The following is a 12886-nucleotide window of genomic DNA, read 5'->3' on the forward strand; positions in this document are numbered from 1 at the left end:
ATACCTGGCACTGTGGGGGCATCTGTATACCTGGCACTGTGGGGACATCTGTATACCTGGCACTGTGGGGGCATTTGTATACCTGGCACTGTGGGGGCATTTGTATACCTGGCACTGTGGAGGCATCTGTATGCCTGGCACTGTGGAGGCATTTGTATGCCTGGCACTGTGAGGGGCATTTGTATACCTGGCACTGTGGGGGCAATTGTGGATCTGGCACTGCACTATTGGGGGCATATGTGTATCACGTCCCATTTTAACTGGCCACACCCATTTTTTGGACGTGCGCGGGGGCAAATTTGTATGGCCCCCGAAGGATTTTATAAATATCCAAATGGCCCTCGGTAGAAAAAAGGTTCCCCACCCCTGCTTTAAAACAAAAAGAATCACAATGGATCTACCACTTAAATACATTGGAACCACGCGGTCTAAACATAGACATAGAATAGGCAGTATTTTTACAAACATTATTCAATAACTAGCATGCAAGTTAACACATCATACATAAGTATGCTTCATAACTTTTTTTATTTTATTTTTAACGCACTTATACAGACACTTAAAATAATAAAGAATAATTATGACAGAGAGCCTCTGGGTGTTAATTTCCTGTGACTGATAACGTTTTTGTTAATAAAAAGACCCCAAGAACAGAACTATTCCATCCTTGACAAAGTACCCCTTGTAGTCTGAAATGTGTTGGAAAAGTGAGTGCAAGTAATCCACACAAGGGAGACCATCCAAGACCTCTTTCCTCAACACATTGGTCAGCTGGTGATGTTATTGGGAAGCGCCATGACCATCCACACTGCTCTGTGAAGCACACTCCAACTGGCACCCATGAGGAAAAAAGGAAGACAGCATGCTAGGGTAAGGTAGGGGCAGAAATTAAATAGCTTTCACACTGTGCCATCAATGTCATTTTACTGTGTATATATATATATATATATATATATATATATATATACATACATACAGTGTATACAGTGTACAGTGTATATATATATATATATATAATTATTATTTTTTTAAACTTGATATTATTTCTAATTCTTGAACTTACATTAATTGACCAGGCAGAGGTTTTGGCCTGGTCACCTGATGAGCATTCCTGGATCTTCAGCCATTGGTAGCTTCACTAGTCTGCCAGTGCTTTGCAGCTACTCTAACCATAAAGTCCTATAGGGTGATGAGAGTAGCTACCCCTGACACAGGCCATGCAGATGAGTATCTGGTATCATTTTTAAGGCTGGGATGGTAACATGCTTTAAGAGCTCCCATCATTGGCTCACAATCACCAATCTGACCACCTGCAGCTACAAACTATTGGCAAAGTCCTGTGACCACTGCTGCTGACTATTACTCTGCTGCTCTCTGAGTCACCCATCTGAAGACCATGATCCACAACTATGGCATACCTTACCTTTTATCCAGCATTTTGGACAAAAAGATTCCCAGATGCTGCACATTATTTCTGGCCCTGAAGTACACCTATGCAGCCTAGATCCTCTGTTTGGACATTCATCTCTTAACCCTAAATCTGGCCTGACACAAATAATTCTGGCTCTGGACAAAATCGCTTGTATCCCTCTTGATTCAGTCTGTGGACCTGGCATAATACACCCAACTGTGTGTTTCCTACCACCTGTGAGGTCTGGACTATAATGCATGCATTAAATATAGGCCCCAGCACCATTCAAGCCTCACTATCATGCTGGATTCACTGTTACCCTAACCTCACCATCACCCAAACCTTACCTGTATTATATGTCCAGTGTCTCTTTCTACATCTTCCTCACATAACCATGTCTGTATGCATTTTTCTTAAGCTACATTTTTTTATGTTATGCTGTATTACTGTTAATGTCTGTCATGCTAGTCTTTCATGGCGTAGACTGAATTCCTCTGTCTTGCATTGTGATCTGGATGAAATTGATTCTGACTACATGTTTTTGTTATTTTTTTTAAATCGTTTTATTAGGATTTCAATAGAATGTACAGCAATACAAGCATTGATATACAAGTCTTGTACATTAGATACAAAGTAATAATCTATAGACAATAGACAGTAGATGAAAGACAGACACAAGAGGAGCGAGAAAAAAGGATGGGGAGGGGGGGTGGGTATCAGATATAAATCATACACTTAAGACAAGCTTCAGTGTGTATCATAGAACAATACCATATTAACAAATATGCACATATGGTGTGTATGGACCAGGAGCAATACCATGAAAAATAAGAGACATGAAAACAGAAATTACGAAGTAAACTTTGATATGAAAAGCATAAAAATTTACATATCAACAATGACTATCATTGGGGGACATACACCAGTGGGTTCACTGGTATGAACTGAAATGTGATAGCTCTTGACCAGTCCTGAGAGCCTAGGTATTGTTTGATTAAAGATTTAAAGTCATCATCTAGTGACCTGATGAAAAAGTCCCATTTGTTATGAAATGACCTTAAAGAGAGGTCTTCATTCAGCAATAGAGAACGTATATCAAAATAAATCATCTGTAAAAGTCTGTTTTTGAGTTCTTGATTTGAGGGTGTAGATTTTTTTAGTCCAGAGGATTAGTAACAGTTTTTTGCCATTGTCAAGACAGTAACAATGAATGATACAATAACTGAAGAATTTCTGCCCAATGCCCAGTTGTCAAAGTGGAAAAGTAAGCATGCAATTGGATCAAGCCACAATAAGGTACCTGTAGTAGATTGCAAGAAGAGCAGAGTTTTGTTCCAAAATCTACAAACTTTGGAACAATCCCAAACACAATTAAAAAACTTAGCATTTGATATACCACATTTCACACAGCTACCTGAGTGTTCAGTTGACATATACTGTACTTCCTTTGTGCAGGTGTTATATAGGCCCTGTATAGAAAGTGAAAATGGACCTCTTGGAGGTAGGCAGACCTTAAGTATTTGCTACATTTATTATAGGCCAAAAGTTGGCTCTCAAAACTGTCAGGTAGAGAGGGGATTCCTATCACCCATTTAGTGAAAATCTGATGGGGATGATGTGGTAGCATAATTCAAAAATCAATTAAGGGTAGATATATCTGTTTTGCTTTGTAAGTCCCAACCAAACGGTTTTGTAATATAGTGAGGATCAAATCCCAATTAGGGGATGTTGGGGAGGGGAGTGGGAGAGAATGGATATAGTGTCTCAGTTGCAAATAAAAGTAGAAGTGGCTATTAGGAAGGGAATATCATTGTGGAAGATCTCAAAAGGTAAGGATAAAGCCACCAGGATCAAAAATCTTGTTCACAAGAAATATGCCTTTTCTCTTCCAAATCTGATAAGATGGGTTGTATATGGAAGGAGAGAAGTCAGGGTTGCCCCATATGGTAAGATACTGTATGGTGAGAATCTGAAATCTCTTTTGAGTTTTTTATTTAAACTAATACAGTTAAAAATGAAATACAGAGAAAGCGCTATTCATATCTGATGTAGATTTTATTTTTATCAATATTACTTAACACAAGTGTGTTTAATGCCGGCCGGCATCACATAAAAACACAATATAAATCACAATACAAAACTAGAATATAAAATATTATTTAAAAAAGTTTGTATATATATATATATATATCTATATCTGTTTTTAGCCACTTCCCTTATTTTCCAAACGCCAATGCATTGCTTATAATTTAAAAGGAAGACAGATTATATATACATATAATATGTGTATACCGATGTATCTCTCACACTTGAATATGCTGCACATTAACCTTATAAACCCCCAGTGAACTTTAGACATGCATATTATTGTCATATAATGCTTAAGTCCATATGTCCGTTCGTCTGGTTAGTAAAGCATGTGTTAGTAGCAATATTTTGAGCAAGCCTTGCTCACGACTTTTTTATGGTGTTAGAGCAGTTCATGCAATAATACTTAATAGTGACAGTCACTGTCCTGCAATAATCTGTGAGCAAATAATACAATGGTATACCATACAAATGCCTCTGTTCAGTTCACAATGTTTGTGATGATCCTCCTGGCTAGTGCTCCCACTGTTTGCCTTTTCTGGAGTAGATTGTGCATCTGCTATAGCCACGGTGTTAATGCTTGTCCTCCCGGCCGGTGCTCTCACCCTCATTGCTGGTTGCTCTTAAATCAAAATACCTGCGGTACCTGGTATTCTCTGGCGGTCTCCCAACCAGGTACTGACCAGGCCCACAGTGCTTGGCTTCCAAGATCAGATGAGGTTGGGCATACTAAGTGTGGTTTGACCGCAGGTAGGTAAATCGCACCTGATGCTACTAGGAACCGTATATAGGAACCGTAATAAACAGAGTGTCAGGTAGAACGGGTCCGACAAAAAGCCGGACCCGTTCTACCTGACACTCTGTTTGGCTCTACCTCTCCAAGTAATTTATCCTGTGACTTTTTGATTTATGAAGTGTATGGAAATGTATTCTCTCACTGCCAAACAGGGATTTATGGTAATATGGTAATATGTCATGTTTACCAAAAGCCGCCTCAGTGTCCAGCATACATCATTAATCATTTATATCAATGATCCACTTATGGTTCAAAATAGGTTCAGTCCTTATTAGGTTTTATATCTGTATATGCATAAGATATTTTGTTATATTCTTATCCAACTACCTCTCCCACAAATACAAGTGCTACTTTACAAGTGCTACTTTGTTTGATAGTGATAACAAACACACTGCTAACTCAAAGGGTTTCATTGCGCTGCTGACTGTATATAGCAGTTGCAGAGCACTATGTGATTTAACACAAATAATCAGTAAACCAGTATCTATATAAACAGAAAATCTTGAGAAACATCCCCATTTACATGGGATTTCTGGAACTCCCTCTCATCCTGTTTAAACATCCTTGGTGGCTCTGCAATGCAATATGTTAACAGAGCACCATTTTGTTACAAAACAGGACAGTAGAAGTATTCCTCTATCTTTCTTCCATTTCAGTGTCATCTCTCAACACCCTCTCATTTTTTCATTCGATGCTCAGGCAGATGATCAAAAAGCAGAAGTGGTGTGAAACCCAGACCTGATTCTCTATTACAAATCCTTCTTTGTAGCAGTGTCACACTATCATCCAAATCAATTTTTGCTTTCACCTTTTTCGGAAGCACTCAGTACTCCTCACAAACTTTGGGAGTTCCAACAGAGTTGTCAGATCAGACCATATATGGTTCCCAGTATCTATGGTTCCTATATACGGTTCCTAGTAGCATCAGGTGCGATTTACCTACCTGCGGTCAAACCACACTGAGTATGCCCAACCTCATCTGATCTTGGAAGCCAATCACTGTGGGCCAGGTCAGTACCTGGTAGGGAGACCACCAGAGAATGCCAGGTGCCGCAGGTATTTTGATTTAAGAGCACCCAGCTATTTCATATGAAAATTGGGAGTTCTCATAGACCTTTTAGATCCGACAATATATGGTTCCCAGTGTCCTCAGGTGTGATATATTTACCTGCGGTCAAACCACACTGAGTATGCCCAACCTCGTCTGATCTTGGAAGCCAAGCACTGTGGGCCTGGTCAGTACCTGGGTGGGAGACCACCAGAGAATACCAGGTACTGCAGGTATTTTTATCCAAACCAAGGACACAGGACCTAGAACCAAGTATCACCCCACATTTTTTCTAACCAGCACTTAACTAGTGATTTGGGTTGAGCCCGGTGTTTATTTTCTCTTTCTTACTGCTTTATTTCTATTGCAGCATATATTGTTACAATTTAGGAAGAAGAGACTATTTCTCAATATCGGAGATTTACATATATTTTTGCTCACAGAGCCACTATGCTAGTTTTGTAATATTTACATAATTTTATGTTTATTTTGATTATTTTGTCTTACATATCATCATTTCTTATTGTTGCCTATAGCCAATATTTTAAAAGGGTAAATAATAAAAGTTATATTTTAATATTAATACATATCTTTCATGATTATCAATACAAGTGTGCCCCAGAAGAGACATATGGGCCAAAATTTACTAATATTCGTGTTTGTGTCGGTTTGTGTAGTGTTTAAACTCGTCTTGTATCGGGTGCATTTTCATGCAACTTTTTGAAACTATATATGCCAAGTTACTAAGCATTCGAGTTTATTGTTTTCGTGTTTTCCGATGTCGATGCCAGTCGTTTTTTTTTGGCACATTTACGCCCGTCATTGTCATTTGCGTACGTGTTTGTGTTGTTTTTGCTGGGTTTTTTTCTAAGTTAAACGCGGCAGGGTTTTTTTTCCCCCGCGGCCGCATTTTCATTTTTATTTTCAGTTTTCATCCCCGGTCATGATTGGTTGTGTTTCAGATGGTAGGAGTGTCTGTGCGCAACCATATAAATACGCCCCAAACCGTCCGCACCTCGTGGGTTTAGTTAGTGGTGAGGAGAGAGGTTGTGCAGTGGAGTTTGGTGAGTAGTGTTTGTTTGGAGGAGTATTTTTTGCGAGTTCTGTGTGTTTTATTGTGTTTGAAAGTAGTTTTGTCATTCTTGTTGTCTTGTATTTTTTGGTTTTGTCCCAATTTTTGTCCAAGTTTTTTTTATTTATAGTCCCTTGTCAGTGTGTGTGTGTGTGTGTGTGTGTGTGTGTGTGTGTGTGTGTGTGTGTGTGTGTGTGTGATTAGTGTAGTGGTAGCAGAGGAGTGTTTTGTTTTGTATTTTTTTCTGTGTTAATTGTTTAGTCACACAATTATGTGTGACTCAGAGGTGGCTGAGGTGAGTGAGGTGGAGGGTGTTAGTGAGGGGGAGGAGGTCGGTCAGGTGGAGGAGGTGAGTGTTAGTGAGGTGGAGGAGGTTGGTGAGGTTGCTGCAGCAGCCTCAAGTGACAGTGATAGTGACAATCAGACAGCTCCGCAGCCACGCACCACTACTAAGACTGGGCGGAATGTCAAGTTTAGTTATGCAGAAAATGTGTCATTGGTGCGGGAGCTGATGAAGTATCAGCGGCAGCTATTTGGGCCTGAGTCCGCCAAGGTGCCAACACGGAAGAAGACGGTGTTGTGGGTGAAAGTAGTTGCTGCTGTAAATAGTGAGGGGGTGGTGAAGCGGACGGAGGACACGTGCCGCAAACGGTACTATGACATAAAGCGACGTGTCAAGTCCAAAATGGCCAAGGAGGCGAAGTCGGCTCGCAAAACCGGTGGTGGTCCGCCCTTTATTGCCACATATCTGGACTATGAGGAGCCCATGCGGACTATAATCCCTACAGAAGTAGTGTCTGCAACCCATGTCCGGGATTCCGATCACCCTAGGAAGGATGGTGAGCATGTGTATTTGCCTTAACATTCTATGACATTACTTCAGGCTTACTGTATGTTTTAAATGTGTGTCATGTGACATTGCATATTACTCCCATCTTCAAGTGTGCGTCATCAAATACATTGTTTTGGGTCATGTTTCATACAAAAGTCAATGTAACGTCTTACTTGCTTGTATGTCATGTGGTTTTTGGACAGTACATTTTCCATGTGTAGTTTGGACTTGGTGTGTCATTGAATTGTCCAGCAATAATGTTTTACTTTTGCACACTGTACATTTTGAAAGTTGGACTATGTTTTTTAATTCAGTTATCCATGTGCAATGTTTCCAAATCAGTGGTTGATATGTTAGAGGCTGGAGTAGTGCAAAGTGTCTTTGAAGGCAGTTACATGTATAATTTCATTAGTACTCAATGTAATATTGTTTAAGTCAAGGCCACTATTTGCTGGTTCATTTTGAGTCTGTATTTGTACACTGACACAACAACTGCAGACTTAGTTGCCTTAATGTTTTAGTTTTTTTTTGGCCTCATATTATTATTATTATTATTATTATTACATTTTATTTATAGGGCGCCACAAGTGTTTCGCAGCGCTGTACAAAGGACAGTACAGGGAGACAAAACTTAGCATAACTGTTAATAAATAACAAAAATGGAGTGCAGGTAACAAAGAGCAACACAATTCTCAAAACATGATACAGCTTAGATGTCAGTAGCAAAGGAGTAATCATTGTACTACTTGGGGCTGGCGGCAATAGATAGAGATGAGCCTTTACCAGCAGGAGAAAAAGCAGGTAAAGATGGTTGCTGAGTGAAATGTGTCAAGAAGAGGGCTTAGACAAGAGGAAAGAGGGCCCTGCTCTGAAGAGCTAACAATCTAGTGGGGAGGGGCAACAGACAGATGACATGAGGTGCAAGCAAGCAGGTAGAAGCCTGATGGTGGTATGCAAGCAAAGCAGAGATGTTCAAGGCATGGGGCAGGGGGATGGAGGAGCAGCCTAAGGACTAGGTTATGCATTGGAGGGGTACGCTTTGAGAAATAGGTGGGTTTTCAATGCCCGTTTGAAGCTATGCAAGGTCGGGGAGAGTCTAATGGAGCGGGGGAGCGCATTCCACTGAAGGGGTGCAGCACGGGCAAAATCCTGAACTTGTGCATGGGAAGCAGTGACCAAGGCAGAGGAGAGGCGACGGTCATCAGCCGACCGTAGTGGGCGGGAGGGAGTATGAAGGGAGAGGAGGTTGGATGAGGTGAGTGTTAATGTGTGTTTGGAGTGCCACATCACAGACCTATTTCTATATTGCATCTGTATTTTTTTTCCTTTTATTTGAAAATGAAGCTGTGTGTGTTTTGGCTTGTTAGTGTATGTTTTTGGAATTGTGTCCTATGTCTGTGTCCTGTATATGATTCCCTGTGTTGCACTTTCCATAGTGCATATGGCTATTGGACAATGTTTTGGGTTTGTTGTTGTGCTTTTTGTGTTTAATGTCCTTATTTTTAGATTCATAATAAAACATCCATTTTGTAAAGATGTAATGTTTATAAGCATAATGGGTGGATGTATTAACAATAGCATGAATAATTTTTTCATTTTTTTTATTTGGATTTACAGTGTTGAAAAAAAAGCAGTACTGGTCGTCCTACAGTCACTCCCATCACATCTGATGATGATGACGCTGCAGAAGCTGGTAAAGTGTCCATTGAAGTATAGGTTAGGTTTGTAAATGAATGGCCATAACAAAATGTCACTTTCAATGCTAGGTCCATCCAAAGAAGTCTTAAGCAGCAGAAGGCGCACTTCTGGAACACACCACAAAAAAACATCTGCCAGCACAGAAAGCAAGGTCTGATGTCCAGGGCCAACCACAGCAGGCTACCCCGCCACGAATATTATCTACTATTTGTTCGGTGCCCCCACTTCAAATTTTGGACACACCTCCAAGACGACAACCACACTCCCCTCATCTTGATTGTGAGTAACAAACTGTGATAACAATTAAAAATGTCAGATCTTTAAAAAATCATTTACTTAAACTCATTAAGTCAATACCCATCAAAATCTGCTATACTTACCCAAGTCAGTAAAACATGAAATGGAAACCAAACAAAATGGCCTACACAACATCCAGTAAAGATATGTATGTCCACTTCAGCCATACAGTAGCACATTGTGTGGAAGATGCTGCAACAGAAACTCATGTGTAAGCTTTGCAAATAGTAAGGTTGTTAGAATCATTTACACATGTGTGTTTGTCCTAACATTGCCAACTGCATACAAAAACATTATTATGTTTTGGTTGGAGACACTATAAGGCAACACATTATGGATTACAATGTGTTTTTAGGCAGGAGTATGTCTGATGTACCATACAACTCATGTGTTTGCTTTCAGAATGAAGTAACCAGACACATTTGCCACAAACAGGCATATGTATGTATTTAAGTAATGAGTGATGATGTTGCTAGGCCGGATATCTGAAAGCACCAGTCCATTACATGTGTTCCATGTTTAGTGCTTTGTACCAATGTATTAAACATATGGATAAGTAACGGATAAATGTTTTTAATTTCAGCTTCTAGTCCTGGTACCAGCATCCCTCCGCAACAACAGCAACACAGTGACATGGATGACACAATCATGTTAGAAATGCATCCAGTAAGTGAATGAATCAGCCCCCCAGCACCTCTGAGTACTCCCCCACAGCAAAGCCCACCACCACCCCAACACAGCCCAACAACACCAGTAACACAAGGCCCTGATCAAGTGTTCTGGACCATTTGGGCAAGACAGCAGGCCACTAATGAAGATTGCCTGCGTAGGCAGACCCAAATGTTTGCAAGCCTACCATCTCACCTCAGACGAATCAGCAGAAATCTGAGAAGACAAAATGAAACAAACACAAGAATTGCAAATACCATGGAAATCATACGTGCAGACATTACACATGTCATGGGCAACTTACAGCGCATAATGGAAGAACAGCACAGACAACAGCAAAGCTATATAAACATTTTAGAAAGCAATCAAATGATCAATGAATCCATGTCCAGAATTGTAGACAATCAAAATGCTGCAACACGTGAACTCAATGCCACCCTCACTAACCTCAATGAAACACTCAGATCCCTGCAGCAACAGCAAACAAGCAGCAGTTCTGGTACGACTACTCCAAATGTAACGCCAGTGTCATCACCACCAAGGCACTCCACCAGAGCACGCCAACACAACAGTGGTAAAGGCAAAGGCCAGGACAAGCAACCACCCAAATAAACATAAAAAAACCCACACCCATTTCTTTAAAGAGAAGAGAAAAAAAAAACACCAAGTGTATGATTAACAGAATATATATAACACTTAGCTCCTTGACAATTTGTACAACATCATTAATTATAACTGGTACAAACAACAAAAGGAATTTTGTACGCACATTTCTTCTTTATCATCTTTGTATTTTTTGTTAGCAGGAAACTGTTGTTTGAGCTGCACATAGATGTTAGCATGCAGAAAGCAGACCACTTGATTTTTTTTTAATCATTACTCTTTCTAGATTCTAATCATTCTTTGAGCCAGCAGACAGACTAATTGACAGCCAGGCAGATTGTCTTAAGCAGGCAGAAAGCAGACCACTTGATTTTTTTTCTAATCATTACTCTTTCTAGATTCTAATCATTCTTTGAGCCAGCAGACAGACTAATTGGCAGCCAGGCAGATTGTCTTAAGCAGGCAGAAAGCAGACCACTTGATTTTTTTTCTAATCATTACTCTTTCTAGATTCTAATCATTCTTTGAGCCAGCAGACAGACTAATTGACAGCCAGGCAGATTCATCCATGACCAATACAATTTACAATGTGAATTGTAACTGTTTTACATTTCTTCTCTAGACGAATTGACAAGAAAAACACAATTGAGTTGGCTAAAAGTGTCCTAATATGTTGGGGGTAATATTTAGATAATTCAGTCCGAAAATGACTGACATTATTGTTGTGCCATGTTTGTGTGTGTTAAAAATAAGTAATCAGATTTAAAAACATTATGCAGAAACAACATTTGAAATATTTGAAAGTTGAACACAAATGTGTGTAATAATGGATATATGTTGTTAAATGTGTATTGTCTTACAAATCTACAAATTTGGGCCAGCAAACATAAGGAAATAAATTATTTTGCATGAGAGAAGTTTGTGTCCCTTTTATAGGCATCCTAATTCAGGTTAGAATGATTTGTAAGTGTCAACACATGTAAACACGGTTGAAAAAAGCAGGTCTATTTTTTTGCTGCGTTTTTTAACGAATCGAAAACAAATCCGACCGCAATTGAGCACTCAGAGACTAACACCCAAATACGAATGAATAGTGAATTCCCGTATTGTATGAAATAACAGGCGCATTTGACCGATGGTCTATTCATTCGTATTTGTGTACTTTGCCGTTCAAACCATTACGAATGTCCCAAACACTGCCGAGATTTGTGCTTAGTGAATTCCCATGTTGGGACTTAGTAAAAAAAAACACAAATCGGCCAAACTCGGATTTTTAGTAAATACTGGCCATAGTCTTTCTTTTTTCTTTTTGGTGCCGGTACTATACGGGAACCATTTTTTTTCACTTTTCCAAATAGAGCTGCATACAAATCTGTACAATTACGGCACCAGGAATGTGTTTGTCTTTAATCCAGTTAAAGTAATTTTCGTGAAACATTACATTTGAAAATAATGTACGTGGGATATCTGACGACTTAAGATGTAACAATGCCAAAGGGGAGAAAGGCACAAATAGAGCCAAGTCTAGGGAGATGTTAGTATACTTGGATTTGTCTAGGAGCCAATCACTAGCATATCTAAAGAATACTGCTAAAGTATATTCTTTAACATCAGGAATACCAAGGTCTCCCTGGGTCTTAGGGAGAACTAATTTAGGAAAAGCAATCCGAGGGTGTTTTTCATTCCAAAGGAAAGAAGAGATTGAGGGTCTTATAGTTAAAATATCTCTGTTGGACAAGGCAATAGGCAGCATCTGAATAGCATAAAATAATTTAGGAAAAATTACTGTTTTGACTGCAGATGCCCTACCTAACAAAGAGAGAGGTAGAGAATTACAAGTGGATGTTAGGTTCCTGGTGCTCAGAACAAGGGAGATGTTCATGAAGTGAGTCCAGAGCACCAGGACGTAACACTGGGAAAGGGGAATGGAAAGGGAATAGCCCCTGGCGCCCTAACTCTGTTGTCTCACCCGTGCTGTCAGAAATCCCTTGCGAGACTATGGTTTCTTGAGCCCTTGGCAGCCGCGTTTGAAGGGCGGATTATGTCTGCCCAACTCCGATGGCCCCCGGTCTTAGTGAGAGACAAAGGGAAATCCGAGACAGGATGATAACAAGAGGCCCTCTAACTAAGCAAACAGGCCAGGGGCTACAAGCTAACTAAAAACCTAAAGTATGTGCGGAGAAACCGCCAAAGGAAAAGAACAACAAAGGAAATGCTGGTCACACGCCGACACAATACCTTTGTGTACCGGCGGTGACAGCATAAGCAGAACCCTCTGCAAAACACCAGGGACAGAAACAATAATAGAATACAGCGGCCTAGGCCAACGGACGCGGCAGAGCCGCTACTCACGGAACCGGTACGAATACTGG

General features: G+C 40.1%; 3 pseudogenes; 2 read left to right on the top strand and 1 right to left on the bottom strand.

The window, feature by feature from the left end:
• Nucleotides 1-4133: 4133 nt before the first annotated feature.
• LOC134971374 (5S ribosomal RNA) lies at nt 4134-4251 on the bottom strand (annotated as a pseudogene).
• Nucleotides 4252-5236: 985 nt separating this feature from the next.
• LOC134971540 (5S ribosomal RNA) lies at nt 5237-5354 on the top strand (annotated as a pseudogene).
• A 107-nt stretch (nt 5355-5461) lies between these two features.
• Nucleotides 5462-5579, top strand: LOC134971306 (5S ribosomal RNA; annotated as a pseudogene).
• The last annotated feature ends 7307 nt before the right edge of the window (nt 5580-12886 follow it).

This window comes from Pseudophryne corroboree, chromosome 11 (genome assembly GCF_028390025.1).
Source record: "Pseudophryne corroboree isolate aPseCor3 chromosome 11, aPseCor3.hap2, whole genome shotgun sequence".
NCBI classification, from domain to species: Eukaryota; Metazoa; Chordata; class Amphibia; order Anura; family Myobatrachidae; genus Pseudophryne; species Pseudophryne corroboree.